Source organism: Trachypithecus francoisi, unplaced genomic scaffold (genome assembly GCF_009764315.1).
Source record: "Trachypithecus francoisi isolate TF-2019V2 unplaced genomic scaffold, Tfra_2.0 Lachesis_group5, whole genome shotgun sequence".
Classification (NCBI taxonomy): Eukaryota; Metazoa; Chordata; class Mammalia; order Primates; family Cercopithecidae; genus Trachypithecus; species Trachypithecus francoisi.
In genome coordinates, this window is record NW_022681470.1 from 99,357,276 (window position 1) to 99,371,802 (window position 14,527).

General features: G+C 40.2%; 1 long non-coding RNA gene across 1 annotated transcript; it reads right to left on the reverse strand.

Annotated features, from left to right (window-relative positions):
* Positions 1 to 3,240: 3,240 nt before the first annotated feature.
* LOC117075535 lies at positions 3,241 to 9,796 on the reverse strand. Its single transcript, XR_004434037.1, has 3 exons — positions 7,730 to 9,796; positions 6,624 to 6,782; positions 3,241 to 5,564 (listed from the first exon to the last, which is right to left on the reverse strand). It is a non-coding gene; the product is annotated as an uncharacterized LOC117075535 (long non-coding RNA).
* Positions 9,797 to 14,527: the final 4,731 nt, after the last annotated feature.

Sequence of the window (14,527 nt, forward strand, 5' to 3'; positions counted from 1 at the left end):
AATCATCATATAGATGTGGTATTTAGAGTCAGAGGACTAGAAAGGACAATGTGAGGGGGAAGTACAGATAGAAAAAGGTCTAAGCCTGAACCGTGAAACATGCCACATTTTAGAGGTTGCATAGAAGAGGTGATAGCAGAGGATACTGATAAGGAGTAGCCAGTGAGGTAGGAGGAAAAAACAGAGAAGAAAATGGCTCAAGAAAGAGAGATCAACTATGTCAAATTCTCCTGAGAAAACTATTGGATTTGGAGTGGGACTGCACTAAATCTGTAGATCTTTTGGGGGTGGGGGGCAGGAGGGAGAGGGTTAGGGAGGATTGATATCATTCCAACATTGACTTTCCAATCCATAAACTCTCCATTTATTTATGTCACTGTTAATGTCTCACAACAATATTATAATATTCTCTCTAGATGTGTTAGATGTATTCTTAGGTCCTTCATTTTTGTGTTATTGTAAATGGTATTGTTAGAATCTTCAGAAGTAATTATTGGCCACATGCGGTAGTTCATGCCTGTAATCCTAGAACTTTGGGAGGCCGAGGCAGGCAGACGCTTGGAGACCAGCCTGGGCAACATGGCAAACCCTATCTCTACAAAAAATACAAAAATTAGCCAGTGGCACACGCCTGTAATCCCAGCTACTTGGGAGGCTGAGGTAGGAGGATCAACTGAGCCCAGGAGGTGGAGGCTGCAGTAAGCCAAGATCGCACCACTGCACTTCAGCCTGGGTGGCAGAGGGAAACCCTGTCTCAAAAAGATAGTAATAATAAAAAATTAATTATTACCAGTCTCATAGCTGAGGTAGAAATTTTTTTTAAAAAATAAGTAAGTACTGCATTTATTCACTCCAAGAAAAGTAAAAGCTAAGGCCCAGAATGTGGCAAGTCAAGGGTTAAAAGAAGAGAACAAGTTTTCCTCTGCCTAGCAAGCTCACTTCAAGGACAATGATAAGATAACGCTGTCCGAATAGCCAAGGCCAAAGGAATAGGCTCCAGACACCCCTCCCTTCCAGAGCAAGGTTGAAGGAAAAAAAAAAGGGACAGATTCTTTTACTCTTTCCCCAGGCTTCTTAAACATTATTATTTACAAATGTCTGTATTTAGCCAGTTTTTGTTTTTCTTTCAATGCAACTACAGGGTCACCAGCTATGCAAGGACCCAAGTTATGTTATGCTATAGATTACATGACCTGTCACTGTATGATTAACTGCTTTTGTTTTGCTTCTGTAAGGCCGCTTCTAAAAACCCCACTCTGTCTTTGTCCAGTGCTCAGCTTTTGGGTGCAAATCTAAAAACTGAAAGACCAAATATAAAAACTGAAAGACCTTAAGACACGTATATCTTAAGCTTGGCAATGGAAAGCAGGATGTCACACACACACAAAGCTAGTAATGTGAAAATCTGGTCTTGCATAAGGTCTTTTAGGTTTAGACTTCTTTGTTAATGCACATTAGCAGGAAAATGGGAACCAATAAAACTGTTTGCTGTCCTTCTCCCTCTATTCTCCACTTCTTGTTTTGTTTCTAAATGTGGGGTCAAAACTTCCAAAGGGTAAGAAGCTCATTTTTCTGCCTTTCCCCTTCATCTCCCTATCGCACTAGGTACATACTACTCCTTAACACTTAGAGAAGGAAAAAAAAGAATAAATTGTGGAGAGGGAGCATATGTGAAAGTAAAAGATTCCCAGACATAAAATGGGAGTTAATGGAGAAAGAAAATCTCTAAGGAAGACTAGAAATAATTGGGTTAGGGATTCTCGAGAAGTAAACTATATTCCCCAAATGTGGTATTCTCTGAGAAGATAATTTAATTTTGAAGAAGAACTGGTATGCTATCGTGAAACAGCAGTCATCTGGAGCCTGGCTGTGACTTCAAGGCCTACTTCTGGAAGGTCAGAAAAAGACCTCAGAGAGGAGAAATGGGCATTTACATAGGTTTATAAGTACCATCTTTATTTTAGAAAATAATCATTTTCTACCTTGAATTCTAGTTTATTGTGACGAAAGATTGTAAACTTTCAGGACATGACTGAATTGAAATCTTGGTCCTGCACTTAAATAGCTCTTTGAATTGCAATTTATGAATTGCAATTTATTATCCCAATTATTTTATCCTTTCATTCTACTGTGAAATCTATATCATGGCACATAATGGTCAACTTTATTATTTTAATTTACCGAATGCTTATTTACCTTTCATGGGTTATTTCATTTAGCCTTCATAATATCTGTTGTTGCCATTGCCTCACACTCAGTAGGTGGCTTTTAATACTATTCTATTATTTTGATCAATTTGTTTAATATAAATGTTCTCTCCTCAGTGTTTGGTAACACTGTCTGGGCTTGCTTTTGTTTGTTTTTAGAGACAGAGTCTTGTTGTGTCACCCAGGCTGGAGTACAGTGGCGCAATCTCAGCTCACTGCAACCTCTGCCTCCTGGGTTCAAGTGATTCTCCTGCCTCAGACTCCCAAGTAGCCGGGATTATAGGCACAGGCCACCACACCCGACTAATTTTTGTATTTTTAGTAGAGACGAGGTTTCACCATGTTGGCTAGGCTGGTCTCAAACTCCTGATCTCAAGTTATCCACCCACCTCGCTCTCCCAAAGTGCTGGGATTACAGGCGTGAGCTGCCACACCTGGCCTTGGTACTATTTTTAAGGATATGTATATCTGATTTTTTTTCTGTTTATCTTATAGTTATTCTTTATTCAGGTATTTTACTTTTCTTAGCTCAACTTTGGTAATGTCTATGGAAAAGTCACCATTTTGTCTATAATTGCAAATATATTTATATCAAAAATACACATCACTTTAGTATCTTCTATATCTAATATTACTTATGTGCTTTTTCAATAGTAAGCTTATGGAAGGATTAACTCTAATTTTCTTTTTCAGAGAACAGCCTTTGGTTTTATAAATTCCATTTTGGTGGAATAGGAAGGTATGATCTGTTTCATTGACTATGCGTTCATCTTAGTTTATTCCTTCTACTTTCCACAGGTTTTTGTTGTGTTCCTTTATTAGTGTTTGAGTTAAAAACTTAATGCTCTCTCTGTTGCTCAGGCTGGAGTGCAGTGGCATGATCTCAACTCACTGTACCCTCCGCCTCCCAGGCTCAACGATCCTCCTGTCTCAGCCTCCCTAGTAGCTGGGACTATAGGCATGCACCAGCACATCCAGCTAATTTTTTTATCTGTTGGAGACACAGGGTCCTGCCATGTTGTCCAGGCTGGTCTCCAACTCCTGAGGCAATAATTGGGAGTCCAAGGCGATCTGCCCACCAATTATTTTCTCTTAAATGCATTTTAAAGCTACAAATTTTCTCCTGACTGCTTCACATAGGTTTTAATATTATTTGCCATGAAATATATTCCACAGTGGAATGACAGATCATTGGGATAAGAAATGGCAATTCAATGAGTTATTTAAAGATAGGGCTAAGATTTGAATTCTAGCTTACTGGGACCAAAGCTTGTGAAGTCTCAGGGTATGGTTGAATTATAGTGCTCTTGTTATTTCTAAGGAGTGTATAATTTTTATTCTGATATCCCCTTTAACCCATGTGCTTTTTCCTAAGAGCACAACTTAAGGAGGGCATGTTTGATTATTTTATTGTTTTATAATCAGTTAACTATGCCCTGGTCCCATATGGTTTCAGCTTTTCAACACTTGAGACTTAATTTGCCATCTCACTTATGGTAAATTTTTGTCAATATTCCATGTGAATCTGAAAATAATGTAACTTTCCCATTTTGAATATAAGATGGTGTAAGCATAATTATAGTTATCATTAATCTTATTAACCATGTTCTTCAAATTCTCCATATCCTCAATAAGTTACAGTCAACTGGATCTGTCAATTCCTAAGAAAGGTGTATTAAACTTATCACTGTGATTGTTGACTTATATGCACATGTGTGTGTGTATCCTTGTTAAATGCAAATAATTCATGGTCATTCCTTAATGGAGCACTACCTTTATGAATATGAGGTACCCTTCTAGTGCCATATATAAATGTATTTTTAAACCTACATTTTTTTTTTTTTGAGACAGGAACTTGCTCTGTCACCCAGGCCAGAGTGCAAAGGTGCAATCATAGCTAATTGCAGCCTCGATCTCCTAGGCTCAAGCAATCCTCCTCCTTCAGCCTCCTAAGTAGCTGGGACTACAGGTGCATGTAACCATGCCTGCCTAATATTTTTACTTTTATAGAGACAAGGGTCTTGTTTTGTTGCCCAGGCTGATCTCGAACTCTTGGCTTCAAGTGATCCTCCTGTCTCAGCCTCCCAAAGTGCCAGGATTACATGTGTGACCCACCACGTAAGCCCATATTTTTCTAACTTCTACAGTAATAGTATCTATATCCTATTTATTTATAACATAAATTTAACTTAGCTTGTTTTCTCTTCACTCTTGCTCTCCCTACCTCCCTCCTATATCATCTGGAATTGGAATTCCAGGTTTTCTTTTTAATTTTCTAGAATCTAAATTCACTTTGTTTAGCAATATCTTTTACCAAATACATTACCACCGTTGCTTCTGTTATCTCACATCTTCCCTTATGATCTTTTTAAAATTATTGCTGGAATAGAATTCTGAAAAGTCACCCACACTTAAGTGATAGTTTAATTGAATTCAAAATTCTTTTCCCTAGATTTTAAAAAATAATGTTTCATGTCTTCTTATATCCAGTGGAGCCCAAATGAGAAGTTGGATGTAAATTTAACTTCCATTTCTTCATAAGCATTTTCCCTGAATATGTTTAGAAAGTTCTCTTTGTTCTCAAATTTTGTCACTGTGAATCTAGGTGAGGGTCCTTCTTACCCTGTATGCTCAGAATTTAATAGGACCTTGCAGTCTAAGGATGTATATATGCACTTAGATCCTGTGAAATATCCTCCTTTTATTCCTTTATTTTCTCATGACTGTGGTTGCATACTACACAATAGTAGGTTGTACACTACACATTGACAAATCTTATTATTCAAATGGCATCCCCTGAAATTGTGCAGTGCACAATCAGCAAATCTTATTTGGTAGATCTATACTTTATTTCTTACATGTTCTGAATTCTCCCCTCGTCTACTAACCCCTCATCCTACTAGATGAGTTTAGAACATCCGGATCTATTTTTCATATCGTTTAACTTTTCTTTCATTTCTGCATGCATCTTTTTATATGGCTTTGTGGAGGAATTTCTGGCTTATCTTGATCATCGTGAGGGGGGAGAAACTCAAACTATGTGTTTCCTGTGCTTTCACACCACAACAATCAACACAGAAGACTGACCAAATGTGACAGGGGCGTGGGTGGGGAAAGGGTCTCCACACAGCAAGCAAGCAGTCGGTTCTGCAGTGGACACCAGCTAAGTATAACTCCAATTCAATTTTTACACTATTTGTTAGGAGATCCCACAGGTTGAGGGCTGAGTCTACCAGACTGCCCCCACTTCAAATGCCAGTTGCAAGTCTGGGCCTCCAGAACTTCTGACCAACTATTTCCAGGTTGGGATTCCCATGGCTTCCTCCTTTGCATTGGATTAATTTGCTAGAGCAGCTCCTGAAACTCAGAGAAACATTTGTGTTTACTAGTTTATAACAAAAAATACAAATGAAAAGATGCATAAGGGGTCAGCCTCCCAAAGTGCCAGCATTATATGTGTGACCCACATGGGGGAAGTAGCATGGAGCTTCCATGCACCCCCACTGGGTGCGCCGCCCTTCAGGAACCTCTACATGTTCAGCTATCCAGAAGCTCTCCGAGCCCTGTCCCTTTGGGTCTTTACGGAGGCTCCGTTACATAGGCATCTCTGATTAAACCATTGGCCATTGGTGATCAGCTTAACCTTCAGCCCCTCTCCCCTCCCAGGAAGTTGGAGGTGGGCTGAAAGTCCAAACTCCCTAATCCTCCCTTGTTCTTTCTGGTCACCAATCCCCATCCTGAAGCTACCCAGGGGCTGCCAGACATCACTCAACTCATTCATAAACAAAAAGACATCACTTTAGTGTTTCTAAGGATTTTAGGAGTTGTATGTCAGGAAATGGGGTTGAAGACTAAATATATATTTCATAATAGCACAAATCTTTCAGCTTATTTATGTTCTCCTGGCTATATCTATCCTATTCTGGATTTATCCCTTGTTGAATTTTTACATCAATAACGAAATTTTAAATTTTCAAGGCGTGGGAGCGCCCAGTTACTTGGTATATTTTCCTGCCTCCTTGAACCAAATGACTGCACTCACTGCTGGGATCAAAGATGTCAGTCACCAGCCAGGCATGGTGATTCACACCTGTAATCCCAGCACTTTGGGAGGCCAAGGTGGGTGGATCCCTTGAGCCCAGGAGTTTGAGACCAGCCTGGGCAAAATGGTGAAACCCTGTCTCTACAAAAAATACAAAAATTAGCTGGTTGTGGTGGTGCATGCCTGTGGTCCCAACTACTCAGGAGGCTGAGGTGGGAGGACAGCTTGAGCCCAGGAGGTTGGGGCTGCAGTAAGCTGAGATCGTGCCACTGCACTCCAGCGTGGGCAATAGAACGAAACCCGGTCTCTAGAAAACAAATAAAAAGACTTCAGTCGCCAAGGTAGGAGACAGGTGGATACTCCTACTGTAGTACCTGAACTGTCATCCTGTCAGCTGCCCCAAGACCAACTTTTGTCTCCTGGTTCCAAAACATGTGGATCATTTTTTGGTCCACTCCTGTCTTCTGCAGAAGTCCTCCTTGGCACTCTTCACTGTTACCCCATCTGCCATCTTTGTCCATTTTTTATCATTTCTAGGAATTTGGGGTAGAATATGAGACGAAAGCAACATATCTTCAGTACACAATCTTGAATCAGTAGCTATTTTTCACCTGTGCATTAGAGACGGGAAACTTGCAGAGCACTCGACAGGACTTCCCTACGACCATCAACTAATATTTATTGAATTGTTTATTAGTAGGATACATTAAGCAATTATCCTTCATAAAAACATGAAGTAAGCATTACTATATTCCCAGTTTTAAGGTGAGAAAACACAGACGGGCGGATCACAAGGTCAGGAGATCGAGACCATCCTGGCTAACACAGTGAAACCCCGTCTCTACTAAAAATACAAAAAAAAAAAACTAGCCGGGCGAGGTGGCGGGCGCCTGTAGTCCCAGCTACTCGGGAGGCTGAGGCAGGAGAATGGCGTGAACCCGGGAGGCGGAGCTTGCAGTGAGCTGAGATCCAGCCACTGTACTCCAGCCTGGGTGACAGCGAGACTCCGTCTCAAAAAAAAAAAAAAAAAAAAAAAAACACCCTAAAGAGCAGAGCCAGGTTACGCCCCACGTGGTCCGTCTCAGGAGCCCGCACTCTTTACTAATACACTATATGATGGCATATCCGGATGATTTTGGGAACACATTATACTTCTACCCTGCCAGGAGGGCCAAATATATTTACTTTGTCATCTCTGTGCTGTAAGGGGCCACATTTCTATCCATCAACTCAATCTACATTACTCAAGCCTGCTTGTAATTCATATGTTATTTCCTCATGCCAGGAAGAATAGTCACAGTTCTGTTTTGCTACTCTTTTATCTTTGAGACTCAAACTCCCCCCTCCCCACTATAAATGCTTTGCACATACTAGTCTAGAAAGATTTATCTAATATGCCACTTTCCCCCACAGACACATCTCCACAATCATAAACACCATGAAATAAACTTCTCTTAGACAAATGAAAAAATTTTCTTACCTTTTTTCTCCAGGCTAAGGATCAGAATTCAAGTTTTACTTGGTTAACTCTCCAGCTAATCCAAAAGCTGTCTTCTTCTCTATAGATGCTTGCTGTTTCAGGGGGGCAGGTGGGAGTTATTTAAGAATAATTTCCATTACCTAATTCCTTGATACTAATGTGAAAAAAATTATGAAAATCAGAGGTTAAACACTTAAAAAGATCCAGGAAAAATCTCCTACAAAGACACTTAAATAAGCAAAATCATCACATTTTCATAATGCGACAGGGAGAAGATTGAAGAAACCAAAAAAAGCAAGTATGTTCCTTTGCTGGAACTAATCCTATGGCTGATATATATATGTAAGTTAATCAGTATACCTTTCTCCTGCTCATTTTTCTACATATATAATATGGGTCTTAAGTAACTAAACATTCCAAACTAGATGAAATATAGTTCCAGAGAGAAAGTATAAGTAGTTTAAGACTTAACCCTTTGTATTAGAGTTCTCCAGAGGGACAAAACTAATAGGGGAGACATATACCTATATCTATAGATGATAATAGATTAGATATAGATATAGATATATTAAAGGGAGTTTATTAAGGAGAATTGGCTTACATGATTACAAGGCAAAGTCCTACCGTGGGCCGTCTGCAAGCTGAGGAAGAAGCCAGTAGTGGCTCAGTCTGAGTCCAAAAGCCTCAAGAGTGGGGAAGCCCACAGTGCAGACTTCAGTCTGTGGCTGAAAGCCCAAAAGCCTCAGGCAAGCCACTGGTGTTAAGTCCAAGAGTCCAAAGAACCTGGAGTCTCATGTCCAAAGGCAGGAGGAATGGATGGAGGCATCCAGCACGGGAGAGAAATGAAAGCCAGAAGACTCTGCAAGCCAGCTTAGCCCGCTTCTTTCTCCTGCTTTGTTCTAGCCACCCTGGCAGCCAACTGGATGGTGCCAACCCACATTGAGGGTGAGTCTTCCTTTCCCAGTCCACTGACCAAATGTTACTCTCCTCTGGCAACACCCTCACAGACACACCCAGAAACAATACTTAGCTATCTAGGTATCCTTTAGTCCTATCACATTTATACCTAATATTAACCATCACATCCTAGAATTTAGAATTTTCTTAAGAACATTGAATGACCCTTGCCTAGGGTTGTATCTGTGCTGTGGCTGAAGTCTGTTTTAGACTCCCTCCTGGCCTAAAGAATTTTCCTTCAATGCATTGAAAAATGTTAATCCCACAAACTAGAAACCAAGACTTTTGCAAAATCAAAACATCATTGAGAAGGCGGGTGTGAGGAAATCAAGCCTTTATCTTTAGATATATTCTATTCCTAGGTGTTAAAAACACTAATATTAAAAAGTGGTATGGATCTCCACCTACTCTCTGGTAATCTGCAGTTATTGCCCTTTGATCATGTAAAGCAACTGAGATCATTTGCTCCTGACTTCACGTCACTAATCTGTATCTTTCATTTTTTGCTCCAAGTGTTCCTTCTTCTGAGTGCCGAGTGCTGCTCCAGTACCTAGATTGATCTCTCTCTCTCTCTGTCTCTCAATATCCAACCAATCCCAAGCTGTATTACCTCTTTACCATCTTTGGGAAAGTGGACCAGTATCCAGGCTTGGATAAGCCAAGGAAAAATACTAAGGAACTGCTTAAAGCTCTAGTAGTTCTTCTACTTTGCTGTTTTTGGCTTTGGCCATCTAAAGCAAAGTTCCTTGGATTGGTTGACAGTGAGATACTCTCTAGATTCTTGTGTCTCTTTTTAGTAGGACCACCTAAAATGTGTCATCCATTGTGTAATGAGTTCTTGACCAAAGAAAAGAAATTTGAAGGTCTTCAGACTCTGTCATCTTCCTTGTTTGCCACTCTTTGGATTGTAATTTGAAGAGAAAAAAATATTCCTTGTTTTCTTGCAAAAATGTTGGATGCTGAGTAGTTGGCAAGAACAGTAACTTCAGTTAGAAAATGCTGGAAACAGGCCAGGCGCGGTGGCTCGCGCTTGTAATCCCAGCACTTTGGGAGGCTGAGACGGGCGGATCATGAGGTCAGGAGATCGAGACCATCCTGGCTAACCCGGTAAAACCCCGTCTCTACTAAAAAAATACAAAAAACTAGCCGGGTGAGGTGGCGGGCGCCTGTAGTCCCAGCTACTCGGGAGGCTGAGGCAGGAGAATGGCGTAAACCCGGGAGGCGGAGCTTGCAGTGAGCTGAGATCCGGCCACTGCACTCCAGCCCGGGCGACAGAGCGAGACTCTGTCTCAAAAAAAAAAAAGAAAAAGAAAATGCTGGAAACAATTTAACAAGCAGAAATGATTAACTCAGAAATCATCGACATAACTCCACCAACCCCACTTTTAAATTTCTGTGTAAACATTTCCCAAATTATTTGCACATTCTTCTTTTGGCTGTAAGACATTATTTCTCTATGCTAGCTAATAGTTTTCTAGATAATTTCTATTCCCTTGACTTGTTCTTATGTTAAATCCTCAAAATTAAGAGCTTTCAGCTCAAAAATCAGAAATAGGAAACAAGTGTTTAATGAAATGATTTCACTTTTTTCTGAAAGTATTGACGTGAAGTATTAAAAGCATCATCTGATAGAAAAAGAAGGTACTTGCCAAATATTATATTGGCCTTTATAGAGCACTAGTAACAGACACTAGTAACACAAAGTCTTTTGTTTCCTAATTTATTCTTTTCCTAATAGGCCACATAGCAGACACTGAAGGTTCTACGTAATAAAGGTCCTACAAGTAAATTGTGAAAATGCCTTATTGGATGGTGTTTCTAGAATACAGAAGGTCTTATTTCCTTAATGCAAGATGCTTAGGGAAGTCACTCTCAAGTCACCAGAAATCTACTAAAGCACCACTTGCTGGAAAATGGAATGTGCTTTGGAAGCACAACAGTGCTCATGCAAGTGCCTTCCTCACCATAACAATAATAAGAGCAACACTGATCAAATATTTACCACGTTTCAGCCACTGTACTAAGTGCTTTGGGTACATTACCTCATTTAATCTTCATATCAAACCTAGAAGATAGTTTCCACTATTTTTCCCACTTTACAGGGGAATAACTTGAGGATCAATTTGCTGTAAGGAAGTTTATTGATCACAACAAGTAAAGAAACTTTTCCAAAGTCATATAGTCCTTATGTGGGGAAGCTATACTCAAAGCTGATGTTCATCACCACTACAGGATAGTGCCTTCTCAGCAAGAACTACTCTTACAGTGCTAAGAGGAGAAATGGGCAAGGTGGTAAGAGCCAGAATATCTGTTGTTGATGTTGCAGATACAGCTCTGAACTTATGACCCTAAAATGATCTCCACCCTCAGTTGCCTGAGATGCCTTCAGCATGATATGTGATCATGTGAAAGCTATGTTATGTGTATTATTTTTACTACCTCTTCTGCATCCAGATAGGTAGATTGTTTTTTTCCTCTGGAAAAAAAAAAAAAAAAAACAGAAAAGAACTAAGACAAAAAAAAGGGAGATCTTAGCAGAACCAAGGCAGATTAGATTATATTAGCCTTGAAAATGGTGATAGAAATCAGTGATGTTGAACCTGAAATAATTTAAATAATTATCAGCAACTTACCAGAGCTACGTTCATGGACCACTGGGATCTCTCTTATTTGGGTCTCAAGTCTTCCATAAAGTGAAGGGACTATAATTGTCCATCTTCAAGGTTCCTTCTAATTGTGACTCATGTATAACCCCTTGACTCTTTTAGGAGATTTCTGGCAGTTAATGTCAATACTACCCTTCATATTGCTTCTGAGTTAGCTTAGGTAAGGTCCTTAAATACCCAATGACTTATACTCTGAGGCTTCTAAACTGGTATGTGGACCTTGGTGGTTGCAACTTCACCCAAATCCTCATTCTGTGTTGTGCTGTCCCTAATTTAGAGGGCAAAAAATTTCAAACTCAATTGTTTCTTGTTAAATTCAACTCTTGGAGCGCCACCTGTCATAAATACAACCCCATTTCCCATGTACTCAATTCCTTCTGTTTCTTGAATCCATCATTCATCCCAGATATTTAGTGCCTAATGTATTCCAGACATAGTTCTACATAATAGGGATAGAGCAGTGTATGAAACAAAGTACCTTCATAGGACTTATTCTGAGGAGGCAGGAGGGGAGACAAATGATGTATTACTCAGATATAGTCTAAGGTATTATAACAAATAAGTCTTTAAAAACAGTAGCTTGAATAAGATACAAGTTTATTTATCTCTAATGTAACAGTCCAGGGCTAACAAAGCAGTTCTGCCATCCTCATCACAGGACTTCTGCCTCTGGGTCCAAAGTAGTTGCCCCAATTCCTGCCATCACATCTGCACCCCAGCCAGTGCAGAGGGTAAGAGGGCAAGGGCAACACAAACATATTCTTTTTTAGGGCACAAACTAGAAGTAATATATACAACTTCCATTCACATCTCATTGGCCCCAAACTTTGGACAAACCCAGATGCAAGAGAAGCTGGTAAATTAGCCTTTAATTGAGAAGCCATGCGCCCAGAAAGCAGGGAGTTAAAGTATACAAGGAAAGATGATTTTTATGGATATCAGTCTCATTCAGAAATAAACAAGTAAATAAATACATTAGTATTCAGATGGTATATGGAGAAAAATTAAGACAGTTATGAGAGGCCGGGCACAGTGGCTCACACCTATAATCCCAGCACTTTGGGAGGCCAAGGAGGGTGGATCACACGGTCAGGAGATCGAGACCATCCTGACTAACACAGTGAAACCCTATCTCTACTAAAAATACAAAAAATTATCCAGGTCTGGTGGCAAACACCTGTAGTCCCAGCTACTCGGGAGCGGAGGCTGCAGTGAGCTGAGATTGCACCACTGCACTCCAGCCTGGGCAACAGAGTGAGACTCCATCTCAGAAAAAAAAAAAAAAAAATTATGAGATAAGGAATACTAAGAAGTGAGGGAAGAAGAGGTGGACGCTTGTTATCTTACCTAAGATGTTCAGGGAAGACCTCAATGATAGTTGGTAAGGTAACTTCTCAGCAGAAGCTTCCAATAAATTAGGAAGCCAGTCATGCAAGTATCTAGGGAAGAGCCTTTTGAGAAGAGGAAATAGCAAGTGCAAACATCCTGAGATAGAAGGGCCTTGATGTATTCAAGGAAGTACAAGGAGAAAATTATGATGAAATGGAGCAAACTAGGGAGTGGTAAGAGAGGTCAGAGAAGTGAATGTGGGCCTTGATGCTGAAGCCATTGGAGGGTTTTCTGTTGGGGAGGAGTAAGGGAATGATATGATCTGACTTACGTTTCAAAAAGTGTACTCTAGCTGCTTTGTGGGAAATACAGGAGGGAGAGAGCAGAATCAAGGAGGCCATTTAAAAAGCCATTGCAAATATCCGAGATATGGAAGCTTAGAGCAGGGAAACAGTGGTGAAGGTGGTGAGATGTGGTTAGATGCTGGACATATTTTGAGTCAAGAGGATTTTCTGATAAATTGCATTTGGAAAATAAGAAAAAGCTTATTCACTCACCATCTAATAGTCACACCAGTCTATAATCTCAGCACTTTGGGAAGCCAAGGCAGGTGGATCACTTGAGCCCAGGAGTTCAAGACCAACCTGGGCAACATAATGAGACCCCATCTCTACCAAAAAAACTCTAAAAATTAGCCAGGCATGGTGGCATGCACCTGTAGTCCCAGCTACTCAGGAAGCTGAGGTGCAATGATCACCTGAGCCTGGGAGGTAAAGGCTGCAATGAACTGTAATCATGCCACTGCACTCCAGACTGGGTGACAGAGCAAGACCCTGTCTGGAAGAAAAAAAAAAAAAAGGGCAGGCATGGTGGTTCACACCTATAATCCCAGCACTTTGGGAGGCAGAGGCAGGCAGATCACCTGAGACTGGGAGTTCGAAACCAGCCTGGCCAAAATGTGAAACCCCACTTCTACAAAAATATAATAATTAGCTGGGCATGATGGCTGCCATGTGTAATCCCAGCTACTCGGGGGGCTGAGGCAGGAGAATCACTTGAACCTGAGAGACAAAGGATGCAGTGAGCCAAGATTGTGCCACTGCACTCCAGCCTGGGTGACAGAGTGAGACTCCATCTCAAAAAAAAGAAGAAAGAGGGAGAGAGAGAGAAATGAAAGAATAATCACACCCCAAGAAAAGACAACCTCAAGAAAATCAAGCTACGACCATGGTGAACAACGCTCCAAGGGTTTTGTGATGCTGTAAGCTGAGTATGATGGGCATAAATTGTTTTGCACTCTGCAGGTAGGAGGGTGGGATAGCCAAAGCTGTTCAATATAATATTAAAAAATAAAATCTCGATTGAAGTAAAATAAAAATTTTCTTAAGAGATATATTAAAGTAAATGGAAATGTTACAACCTGGATGAGGGGTAAGGAACTAATAACCTCTAATCACAGAATAAAAATGGAATGATTGAGAATTCCATCTACCCAAATCAGACAACTAAAAAGGTGAAAGAGGTTACAGTAAAAATTGGGTAAAACTAAATCTTAAAAAAAAAAAAAAATTCCAGAGGATATGTGATATACTCGTCGCAAAGAAAATTCCAGTTGAATCTTATGGACTTGAGGAATGGATACCTTTGTGTCTCCATCACTTAGCACAATAGCTGGTACCATGTAAGTTCTTACAGAATTTTCCTAAACTCTCCAACCAGAGGCAACCTTTCACTCTCAATTCACATAACATTTCCTTCTTACTCCTCTTTTGGGAATAACACATCTTGCTTTAATTGTATTTATCTTTATGCCAGTTTAATTATCTCTTTTAGATTCATTTACATC